Source organism: Sminthopsis crassicaudata, chromosome 4 (genome assembly GCF_048593235.1).
Source record: "Sminthopsis crassicaudata isolate SCR6 chromosome 4, ASM4859323v1, whole genome shotgun sequence".
Taxonomy (NCBI): Eukaryota; Metazoa; Chordata; class Mammalia; order Dasyuromorphia; family Dasyuridae; genus Sminthopsis; species Sminthopsis crassicaudata.
Window position 1 is genome coordinate 38966240 of NC_133620.1, and position 12703 is coordinate 38978942.

A 12703-nucleotide genomic window follows, 5' to 3' on the forward strand; every position below is an offset into this window, starting at 1 on the left:
CCAAATAATGTTTCTAAATGCATAAAATAAAATATATAGAATTATTAAAGAAACTAGTTATATTGAAATATAATTATCAAAATATCTTTTTAAAGTCTAGTTTGTAGATCCTTATTTAAAAATTCTTGTTCTAAGAGAAGGTTATAAATCTTAATTATAAATACCCAAGGAATCATGGAGATAGGGATGGGGACAAGAGAAAGGCCACAGAGCAGCTCAATGACACCACACACACACAGACACACACACACACACACACACACACACACACACACACACATACATGGACAGTAACTGATATTTCCAAGCAAGTGCAGCTCACCAATCTGTCATCTTCAATATTTAGAAAGCGCTGCTTACATAACACAAGTAAACTCGTTAAATCTGATCTCCTAGCCACAATCTTCATGTATTCAAATGTTTTTCCAAAACTTAGATGGATTTAAATTATTTTGACAGGGAACATCCTGGTCCCTCAGTTTCCAAGCAACTTGTTAGGAGAACCTGATTCACAAGATGGTTGATTTTTCTCTCTCTTGAAACTTAAATGTAGCCAAGGCTGGCCTTGATTTTCCTTTCTTCTTCAGGCCAAAAACAGTTCCTCTTTTCATTTCAGATTTAAACCTTTGTAACTTTGCCATTTGTCATTGAAGTTTGCTGTTTCAGCATGTTTCCTTGGTCCATCGCCAATCCTGGATGTTCAGGTAGCAGCTGTGGTTGGGAGGGCCTTTCTGGTAACATTCCTTTGGCATGACTTTTCCAATGCTTTTTCTTTAATGCAGACCTCCCTGTCTGTAGTTACTCATGTCCCTGTCACAGGGACTTTGCTGAATGGTAGGGAAAGAACCTAGATTTCTATTCCATAGAATCCCAATCAATCATCATTTCTTAGTTCCCTTTCTCTAGCTCTGAATCACGGGATTTTATATTTGAAAAAGGTATCAGCAGCCAACTTAGACCCATGAAAGTATCCTGTTCACAAAATATCTGATTATATTATAGCTGGTCTTCTAGATTCTGCTTGAAAACCTCCAATGAAGAGACATCTGATTCCTCCTGACTCCATTCAGCTATTTGGGATAAATGTAATTGTTAGAGTTGTTGGGATTTCTTTTAAAATCATACCTAAATCTGTCTTTTTGTTATATTCATTCACTGCTGCTAATTCTGCCCTCTGGGACCACATTGAACAAATCTATTTTCCTTTGAACCTGACCCACTCTTCAGTTACTTGAATCATGTCATCTTTGAGTCTTTCCTTCTCTAAATTAAACTCCTGCAGTTCTTTCAACCAATTCTTATGAATCATGGATTGAAGCCCTATCACTAAAAACCATCTAGGATGAGTTGTTATAAAAGATAATGTGTTTCCCTTCACCGGAGGTCTTCTAACAGGCCGAGTGACCATTTGTTAGACATGTGGTGATAAGGATTCCTTTCCTGTAGTCATTGGGCTAGATGACCACTGAGGTCTCTTACAACTCTAAAATGTGGATTCTGTGGCCATTCCAGCTGCCTTGCGGTATACTGTATTAAACACAATACTCTATATTTGTTCTGACCAAGACATTATTACTGAGAAACTCATCCCACCTCTTGTTCCCAAAGGTGCTAGTTCTGAAATCTTATAAAGTCAATGTTACTTTGAAACACCGATGGTGACATTCTTACAAAACACATGAATAGTGAAGACATTCTTCATGATGTTGCTGCTTTAGCAAAATCAAAGGCTTTGGAAATTGTATTTTCATACACACACACACACACACACACACACACACACACACACACACACACTATAAATCAACCATTATCCTGCATCAACTAAGGTCTAGTGATTTATTATACCTATTTATTGTCTAAGAGGCCATTTAGTTAAATCCAGAGAGGCCTTTAGTCAATAGTCAATATACATTTATTAAGCACTTTTTATGTGCCAGCTAGGTGGTGCAGTTGCTAAAGCACTGGGCTTGGAATCAGGAAAAATCGTCTTCATTAGTTAAAAACTCACCTCAGACACTCACTAGCTATGTGACCCTGAGCAAGTCATTTCACCCTGTTTGCCTCAATTTCCTCATCTGTAAAATGAGTTGGAGAAGAAAGTGGCAAACCATTCCAGTATCTCTGCCAAGAAAACCCCACATGGGATCACAGAGAGTTGGACATGATTAAAAACAACATACCAACAACAATAAAATTATGTTCCAAGGGCTGTGCAAAGTGCTAGCCATATAAATAAGAACTTAATGAAGGAAGTGTACACACAAAAGGAAGTTGAAAGGGGGTAGAAGTATGGGAGGAAGAGAAAAAATGGTGGAGAAGTCAGTCAGAGTAGTCCTGAGGGAGCATGGTCTGGTGAAAGATGAGGAGATGTTTGATCTGAGCTCTCTCCTTAATGGAAATTTGGAGTTCATGACCCTATCTTCCAATCAGAGGGGCAGAGGTTAGTAATGAGATGGAGAATCAAGGCTAATAAGATCTTATATGATGATGAATTTATCCCATGACACTACTGGTCCCAGGAGGATGACAATCTGCTTAGTCCAAAAGGAGTCCACATCCATATCCAGTCTCAGAGGACTAACGCAATACATTTCCTCTGCATTAGATCAGACTTTTACTTACTTTTAATGCACAATTAATCCATAAATGGGTAGCCAGAACCAACCCATATGGAGCTCTCCCTTGTGGGAACAAACACCTCCAGCTTTTATCAATAGAATCCCACCATTTAGCACTGGCTTAAGTCATTATTATGTCATTATTTTTTCAGCCAGACTTGTCTCTACAGATTGACTATAAACACCTTGAGGGCAGGGACCAGGTCATATATGACTCTACTCAGGGGGTGATTAAATGTTTAACAACTTCCTAAAAGCAAGCAGAAAAATTGTAAAGTTTAATCTGTACCATTAACACTTTATTACTTTAAGTCTAGACAATCAACAACACAATCAAACCATAATTTGCAGCCTTTGCCAAATTTTGAAGTGTAAATCTCACACTGGAAAATTTAACAATCAGCTCTCATGAGCAGGTAACAGGTCCTTGCTTCTATCCTTCTTAGCACCCACTTACTGGGTACATAAGAAATGATGAGTTCGTTATTGAATTGAACCAGGATTAGATTCCTCTGAGGCAGTCAGAACTAGAACCAGAAAACTTTTTTTTTTTTAACACAAAATGATAATGTAACCTGCATTGTTGCCTTTTAACTGACTCAAATCTCTTCCCTCTCCAATCCAGCCTCCAAAGAACAGTTGAAGAATTATTCCTAAAACAGTTCTGTCACTCCTCAGTGCAATAAATTTCATTGGCTCCCTATTACTTCTGGGATCAAATACAAAATTCTCTGTTTGGCATTCAAAGTCCTTCAATCCTAAATCCAGTGTTTTCTTTCCAGGCTTATTTTACCTCATGTCCATTCATATATTCTAAATTCCAGTCAAACCAACCTTCATGCTCTTCCTTATTTAGCCTCCAGAGAGTCTCTTTAGTCAATAGTCAATAAACATTTATTAAGCACCTTTTATGCTCCAGCTACACAACAGTGGCTAGAGCACTGGGCTTGGAATCAGGAAAAATCATTTTTCATTAGTTCAAAATTCACCTCAGATTCTCACTAGCTATATTTTTTTGTGCAGGCAGATCCTCATCCCTAGAATGCACTTTCTTATCATTTCTACCTCTGAAAATCTTTTGCTTCTTACAAAACTCAAGTGCCATGTCCTTAGAAGATGGCTCTTCTAAGCCCTCAAATACAGGCTCTTTCTCATCAGAATTACATTGTACTCATTTAATAATTTGCTTATAGTCTCCCCTTAAAGAATGTAAGCTCTTTGAGGACAGAAATTGTCTATCATCTTAACTTTATATCTGTAGTTCCTGACACATTGCCCTGTAAAAATAATAGTTGCTTAATAAATGCTTATTGATTTATAACGGGACTTTTTTTTGACAACTGAATTCTACCACTAGTCTGGCTTGAATCCCATTCCAATCCAACCTGAACAATAAGTACTTTTTACCCATCTTTCGCTGCAGGGTCCTATGCTATATATATTAGGAACACAAAGATAAAATGAATATTAGTCTCTTTCTTCATGGAGGAAGGTAATTCTGTACTTTTGTGGGATGTAATTTGGGGATCGATTTCCAAAATTTCCAATCTTAGAAACTGATGACAGATGAACAAAAACTTTAAAAGACCCATATTGTTTGTGAAGTATAAGGGGAAACCTCAGAATCATTTTAATTTGCATTTTCTAATTACTAATGATTTGGAGTTTATCTTCAAAAACTTATTTGTAGTTTGAATTTTTTTTGGAAAAATAAACATTTTTAAACCTTTTATTTATTGGAGAATGGCTCCTTGAGTTTTATATTTTATGTCCTTTCCCTGTATGTCTTGAATCTTGGCTTTTAAAGGGAGATATTTGGTGTAAATATTTCCCCATGTTATATTTCTTTTTCTAGTTTCAGTTATTTTATTCATGCAAAAAAAACCTTCATGTTTTATGCATTCAAAATGGACTGTTTTGTCTTTTGTAATGCTCTCTATCATCTTTTATTTGGTGAGACTTTGCCAAATCTGCTTAGTAAATGTTGGCTGACTCCAAGAATGGAGGAGATTGATGTAGATTTTCAACAGTTAACTTTTGAGGCAAATTATCATTTTAAACAAGTCTTCATAACATTTAATGGGAGGCTTATGTATTTATATAAATTAATTTTAAACCATGCATTTTAGTACAAAATATTGTGATTACTAGGGTTACAAAAACTTCTGTCAGAGAGCTAGATGGAAAGGGCTTTGTTATTGACTCCCTATTACTTCTGGGACCAAATACAAAATTCTCTGTTTGGAATTCAAAGCCCTTCAATCCTAGAGTTAGTGTGTCTTTCCAGGCTTATTTTATCTCGTACCCATTCATGCATTCTAAACTCCAGCCAAACTGGCCTTCATACATAACATCCCATCTTCCATCTTCATGCTTCTGTGCAGGCTGACCCTCATCCCTGGAATGCATTTTCTCATCACCTCTGGATTTTGGACCATTTGCACCATCTGGAAGAAAGAAGAGCAACCCTAGAAATTGACATCTTTCATCACCTTTCTCTTTCTTTCCCCTGCCTGCCCTCTGGTGGAAGTGTGAATGAGCAAGAAAATGATCCAAAGTAGAGCAAAGTAATGAGTGTGTAACTTGATCCTTGTTCATAAAGATAGAATTTATTGATTCTTTCATTTACCAAGCATTTATTAAGCCCCCACTATGTGCTAGGAATGGATATGCAGTAGAGTATGGACTGAGTGTCCTGGCACACCATAGGGGTGCTTTCCCTTGAGCTTCTTCAACTGAGACTTGTATAGTTACCATCTTGAAGACCCCTCATCAGCCTACTCATCCTGAAATTTCATTGGAATTACACGTGAGGGTATTTCTTGAGGGAAGAGAAAGTACTCAGAGGATTGCACCTTCAGGGAGTGCCCCCTTCTGGCCCACTACACACATTTGTGGTTCAAAGCATTATTCTAGATGCTAGAGGAATTGCAAAATTTTAAAAAGTGATTGTACCTCCTGGCACTTACTATCTAGAATTTGTCCTTCTTTAAGCAACTTCTGGATAATTTCCATTGAACATCTCAGGATTTTTTAAAAGCATATCTGGGGTGGAGTCTTGGTTCACAGCAGGAGGATATATGAAATGGCCTCTTAAGAGTCTTTTCATATCTATTATATCATCATTTCTATAGGTATTGGAAAGGCAGCTCTGTAAATCTAGGTGGAGATAGTTCTTCTTTATCCTCTCAGAACATACATTTCTTTCCTAGCAAGGGAGATATTCCAAAGTATATTTTTTTCATCCCAGTCAAAACTCTGATCCCGAGAATATTCAATCAATAAATATTTATTACGAATTGTCTATGTTCTTTTCTCTGTGTTAAACTCTGCGAATATAAAGAAAGGTGAAAACAGACCTCTGATCTCAAAGAACTCCTATTCTAATGAGGAAAGCAAAGATATACAAAGAAAGTTGTCTATCTACATGCATGTGAATACATGTATGTATATATGCACATAGGCATACATATATTAACTAGGTAGTACAGTAGATAGAATACCAGGCTTGGAATCAGAAAGACTCATCTTTCAGTTCAAATTTGGCCTCTGACTTCCTAGCTGTATGACCCTAGGCAAGTCATTTAATTCTGATTGCCTCAGTTTCCTCTTCCGTAAAATGAGCTAGAGAAGGAAATCATAAACCACTCTATTATTTCTGCCAAGAAAACATCAAATGTTGTCACAATGAATCAGATATGACTGCTACATATATATATATGCACTATATATATATACACTATATATACACACATATTTGTATATGTGTACAAATATATGTATATGCACATATATTTATATGTATTTATATACACATATATGTGTAGACAGATGAATATGTATATATGTATATAGACAGATTGATAGATAGGTAGAAAGATAGATAGATGAAAGATAGATAGATAGATAGATAGATAGATAGATAGATAGATAGATAGATAGATGGATGGATGAAGGTCATCTTAGAGGGGTAGCACTAGCAGTGGAGGGAATGGGAGAGCTGGGAAAAGTCACCTACAGAAGGAACTGAACTGTGAAAGAAGCCAGCAAGCAGAGAATCTCTTTTCCTGGCATACCTGTCTTAGCTATCTTGATCCTAAATCTAAATTCACTTTCTGATAGACTCTTGTTGCTCAAATTCTTGTTTTCTCCACCTCCTGACCTCTCACCCTCACTTTAAGCTAAATGTTCTCTCTCTCCACAGTCACTTCTAGGAATCCCTTGGAAGTTTTTAAGAGTTGGTGCAAATGGCAGCTTCTGAAAAAAGTCTTTCCTAGTTCCCCAGATGCTAATGCCTTCTTTTCTAAGGTTACCTTTTAATCACTCCATTTATATCTGGTTTCTATATATTTAATTAGATCTCCAATTAAAATGTAAACCCCTTAAGAGCAGGAATTGGTTTTTAACTTTTTTTTTTTTTTTACATCCCTAGGGTTTTAGCATAGTGTTGTACACACAGTAGGTGTGCTTAATAAATACTTGTTGATTGATTAATTAAATAATAATGATTCATTTGCTCTCACATCCAGAGTGTCACCTTCATGAGTTTTTAAGGTAGACCTTACTTTCCTATTTGTGTTCTCACTCCTTGTCCCTCAGTTCCTTCACTACATAAGTGTTTCAAGCAGATGGGGTCAGCTTGGTTGAGATGCAGTAATCCAATGAGGGAAGATAAGGAGTTAGAAACTCGAGACTGGTTTCCTGTTTCTAAGACCAGCAGGATATGACAGCTGCTGAACCAGCACATTCAGCCTCTGGAGAGAAGAAGCAAGAACTTTCTGTTACTGAATGAATGACCTCTCTCCTCCATTGACTAAAGGGGTCACATGAACCAACTCTGTGGTGGGTCAAAGTCCTTTGCTCCTTGCTGGGGGAATAGAAGCCCTTGTGATGAACAGGAGGAGAATGCCTTTTCATTTTCTTTTATTAGTTTTAAAGACTGGACACTCTCTGGAGAGGCAAAATCCATTAGCCCAGGCTGCTCCAATGTCTCTGGCAAATTAATTTAGGCAGTTTTAATACAATTTTATTATATAACCCTTAAGAGCTGTGCTGGTAAATGCTCTTCCCATAAATACCATTGTGTATGTGAACACCTTCAGAGTGAATAAATTTGAATTATTATACAAACAATAATTTACACATCGATGACACCAGAATATCCAAACCTGTTTTCTCTTCTTTTCCGGTAATTAGTCTTTATTCATTTTGACCTCTCTTCCCCACTTGACATAGCAGACTGTTCCTCCTTTCTTGCTGTGTGCTGTTCCTCCCATTGTTCCTCATTCTGTTTTTGTTTTTTTCATCAGTCTGATCTCTCTTATTCTAACTCCTTTTCTGGTTTTTCTCTGTTCTTTAATTGAGAGTATTTCCCTCTAAGATTTTATTCTTAGCTATTCTCTTTCTTATTCTAAACAAGGCTCTCTCTTGATTTCTACTTCCAGGTCTGAATGACCTCCTTCTGTATGGATGACACCCACATCTCTTAGACTTCCATTCCCAACCTCTCTTCAGAGTCCCAGTATGACATTTCTACTTCTGAAGTTTACCTTCTGTGTTATCGTGGGCAAGTCACAAGCTAATCTCAGTTTCCTCATTTGTAAAATGAAATAATTGGATTTGATGGTTCCTGAGGTATCTCCCAGATCTGAGCTCTAAAATGTTTGAACTCCTATCGTATGTGCATCTAGGACCTGATCTTCCCTATGTCCAAAACTGAACTCATCATTTTCCTCTCCTGTTTCAACCTTCTCTATAACTCTATAGCTAGATACATGAATATATACATACATAGATATATAGATAAATACATAGTTACATAGATACATAGATAGATACATAAATAGATACATAGAGATAGCTAGATACATGAATATATATACATAGATAGATACATAGATAAATACATAGTTACATAGATACATGCATAGATAGGTAGACAAATAGATACACAAATACATAGATACTTAGATACATAAATACACAGATAGATAACTAGATACATAAATACATAGATAGATACCTAGAAACATAAATACATAGCTAGATACATATATAGATAAGTAGATAGACACAAAAATAGATACATAAATACATAGGTAGGTAGGTAGATAGATAGAAAGAAAAAAGTTGATACAAAGTGGTATCAAAGGAGTCTGAGGAAAAAGGCACCACTAGCAGATAGCTTCAAGAAAAGCCTCATGACATTAGTGCTGACTCTTAAAAGAAACCAGATAATCTAAGAGATGGAAGTGGAGAGGGAACATCCGAGAGGTATGAGGAACAACCATTACAAAGGCAAGGAGGCAGGAGATGAATTACCATGTATGAGGAAGTGCTATTTCTATTGAGGGCACTGTACTCCCACTTGCCAAAATCAATCAAAAATCACCTTTAATTCTTCCCTCTTCTTGACTCTTTTTTGTAATCAGTTGCTAAAATGATATTGACTCAATATCTCTTCCTATCTGCATCTTTTCCTTCTGGAGAGAAAGATTTCCCAGCGGATAGAACAATGGATCTAAAGTCAGAAAAACACAAGTTAAAATCCATCCTCAGACCCGTGCTATCTGTACGATTTTGGACAAAGCACCTTACCTCTGTTTCTTCTCAACTATAAAATGGGAATAATAACAACATTTAGCTTTCAGGGTTATTATAAGGACTAAATGAGGTAATATTTGTAAAGCTCTTCACATAATGCCTAATACATAGTAATTGCTATATAAATGCTTATCTCCCCCTTCTACTATCTTTTCAATCCACCTATTTCAAAGCCCCATAACTTTTGGACTAAAGTAGCCCTAATTGCCTCAGTTACTCAATCTATAAAATGATCTGGAGAATGGAAAACTACTCCTACATCTTTACCAAGAAAACTCCAAATGGGGCCAGGTATGAAGAGTAAGGAATAATTGAGATGAGTGAACAGCAGCAAAAACAGCCTCTTAACTAGTCTTCTTGTCACTTGACAGAAGACAATAAAATCATATAATTTTGAGTAAGGAGTAAAGGAGATTTTAGCAATCATTTACTCAGTTTACAAATGAAGAAACTGAGTTGAACCTCTTTCTACTCCATCCTTTTCACAGCTGATGAACCACATAATTTTCTTCCTCAAAAACTTTCAATGGTTCCATAATACCCAATGAATAGATTTTCAGTTCCTCATCTTGACAGTGAAGGCTCACCACAATGTAGCTCCCACCTTCCTTTAAAGTTATAGTGTACACTATATCCTTTCATATATTCTATATTCTGGTGAGATTAGACTACTCCAGTCTTCTATTCTCAGCCTTCTCTCTCTCATGTCTGAACAAAACTTCTATCTTTACCTTCCACTGCAATCATTGCCTTTTAACTTCCTCTCAACATCATTTTTCCCTCCAGAATTTAACTCTGTTACAATAAAGCCTTTATTATACTTCCCAGCTGAAATGGGATAACTCCCTTCTCAAGTTTTTTGTAACATTTTGCCTATAAGTTTGTGGCTATTTGCTTGCCATATTAGATTGAAAGTTACTTGAACACAGGATTTCATCATATTTCATCTTTGCATCACAGTATCTTATTCATAGTGTGTGCCTGATAAATGTTTGTTGTACTGAATCTAATTGAATTCTTCAGAATTCTAAAAATGGAAAAATACTGCCAATAGGAAGTACTAACTTTTTAAATTCAGCTGATAAATCAGGCAGTTTCCTCTCCAAACATAATTTTAAAAATCAGTTATGCCGGTTGTGGACTAAATAATTGATTTCCACATTTCATTCTGTAAATTAAATTATAGACTTTTGAGTTATTAGGAGAAACGGCATAGTTAGCCAATAAACCTTTCTTTTAAAATAGCTGCAATCTTATTTATTATATGTATTAACATTTATTCCTGCCTCAAATTCCATCAATCAAATTTCCATTTCTAATACTTTTCTAAAAATAAGTAAAAAATATTTGGTTCTAACAACAATGCTGTGAAAGAAATGACAGACTATCTAGATTGCTGAACATAGAGTGAACTAATTATACCCAATGAACACCTTGAAATGACTGTGATTATGGGATAAAGTTAAAAAAAAAAAAAAAAAACAGAAACCCAAAGACTTTTCCTACAATCTGACATCATTGAATATTAGTCCCCATAAGTTTTTAATTTCTACCAAATTAAGTATAATCTATTTCCAGGATTCAAGGTGCCATTGTCAACCTCCATTTCTTTTTATCCAAGCCCTTCTCTATGCCTGGACCATATATCCCTTCTCCTAATCTATCTCCCATTCATCTATTACTTCTTTAAGACTCAATTTAGCTCACCTCTCAAAAACATCTTGTCTGATCTCCCCATTTAGTATTCTTCTTCCCATGTTCAAATTACATTTTATTTGTTCTTTTTTTGTCCACAAAAAAGCCTCCACCAATCTGACTCCCTGAAGAATGAAAGTGCCCTAAGGGCAGGCACTATTTTGTGTTCATTTTTTAATCAAGCACATAGTAGGCACTTAGTAAAAAAATTGTTGAATTTTAATTGAACTGAAATTGAAGTTAATCTTAGAATAAAACTCCTTTGTATGTTGCTAAGAAAAAAATTTAGGCTCAATACTAAAGAAAAATTCCTAAATACTAGGACTATTCAGAGGGAAAATGGAAGGCTCAATAGACAATGGTTTTGGCCTCCCTGGACATCTTTAAGTAAAAACTGGCTGTCCATTTGGATAAGTTGTAAAGAGTACTCTAATTCATGGACAGGTTGGACTAGAAGGCCCCTAGTCCATGAAATTAAATTCATTCCCTTCCAACTCTAAAGTCTGTAATTCTTTGTTAGAATTATAGAGATGAAATGAATCTAAAATGTTTTTGATACAGGGAGAAAGGCTACTTGAGCTGATCCTTAAAGAGAGTACAAAGATCTGATTCAAATCTCACCTCAAACATTTACTAGCTTTGGGATACTGGGCAATTCAACATCTCTTGGTAAAATCGAGAGAGGAACAGGATTTTTCTGAGTAAAACACTATATATCATGGGTGGCAAAATAAGGACTCAATGCAAGTCTCTTGACTTGATTCAGTTTTTTTTTTCTATTATTCACAATTAGCTAAGTGAACATTGGAATTAAAATAAACATACATACACATGTATGTATGCATATTTGTGTATATACATATATGTATATTCATATATATTCTGATGTTTTCCTTAACTCAAAATCAGTCAATTGTTAAGCAACTACTATGGTCCAGGGACTATGCTGAATACTGATGACACAAAGAAAAATAAAAAACAGGTCCATTTCTCAAGAAAGTCACAGTCTCTTGGGTGTTGTACAGCCAACAATCTGTAGAAATCTGATATAAACAAATTAAATGGTGTTATTTGTCCTTCATTTGTGGAGAGAACTAATGACATCATGTAATGATGCCTTGACTTGTGTATGAATTAGATTAAAGTGAGGTTGAGTTGTACAAAGTCATTAATTTTATTCTTTCTTCCAGAGTCAACAGAGTTTAGTACAGACAAAATTCAGGATAACTGGTTATAGCCTACGATGTAATGGATAACCTTAGTATTGTCACTGTCTGACCAAGCTCTAAGTACTCCATGGCATCTGCTTCAGCTCCCTTCATGGCCATTGGAACAAATTGTTCTCATCTACCCATTCCACTGAGAGAAGTCTTCACATGCTTGGAGAAGACACCCCTCAAATCTACCAATAGTTTATATCCCATTGATTATCTTTAACCTGTTTTAGCCTGTCTTCTGAGACAGAAAAAGAAGATTGTACTGTATATGTGAAATCATAGCTGTTATGTAAAGATTGATTTTTAAAATATAATAATTCAACACTTTAAATCTATGTTTTCTTTTCATTCCTTTATGTTCACTTTTGTGCTTTAAAAAATGCTTCATTGATCATCTTTCTTCCTTTTTTTTTATTTTGGCATCTACATTGCTAATTTCTCTCACTCACCCATCTCCATATCTTTCTCTACCTCCCCACATTAAAAAAAAATTAAAATCTCAGTATTTGTAATATATGAACAGCTAATCAATTAACTCATTAAAAATTCACACATTAACTATGTACA

At 35.6% G+C, this 12703-nt stretch overlaps 1 long non-coding RNA gene across 2 annotated transcripts in view; it reads left to right on the forward strand.

Moving 5' to 3' along the window:
- The window catches only part of LOC141541830 (uncharacterized), a 108617-nt gene extending 96152 nt beyond the window's left edge, over positions 1 to 12465 (forward strand). The window contains exon 3 of one of the 2 annotated variants that reach the window (XR_012481914.1): positions 12110 to 12465. This is a non-coding gene — a long non-coding RNA (uncharacterized LOC141541830). Of the gene's footprint in view, positions 1 to 5005; positions 5885 to 12109 lie in introns of those variants that run through there. The other variant, XR_012481913.1, reaches the window with a different exon arrangement.
- The last annotated feature ends 238 nt before the right edge of the window (positions 12466 to 12703 follow it).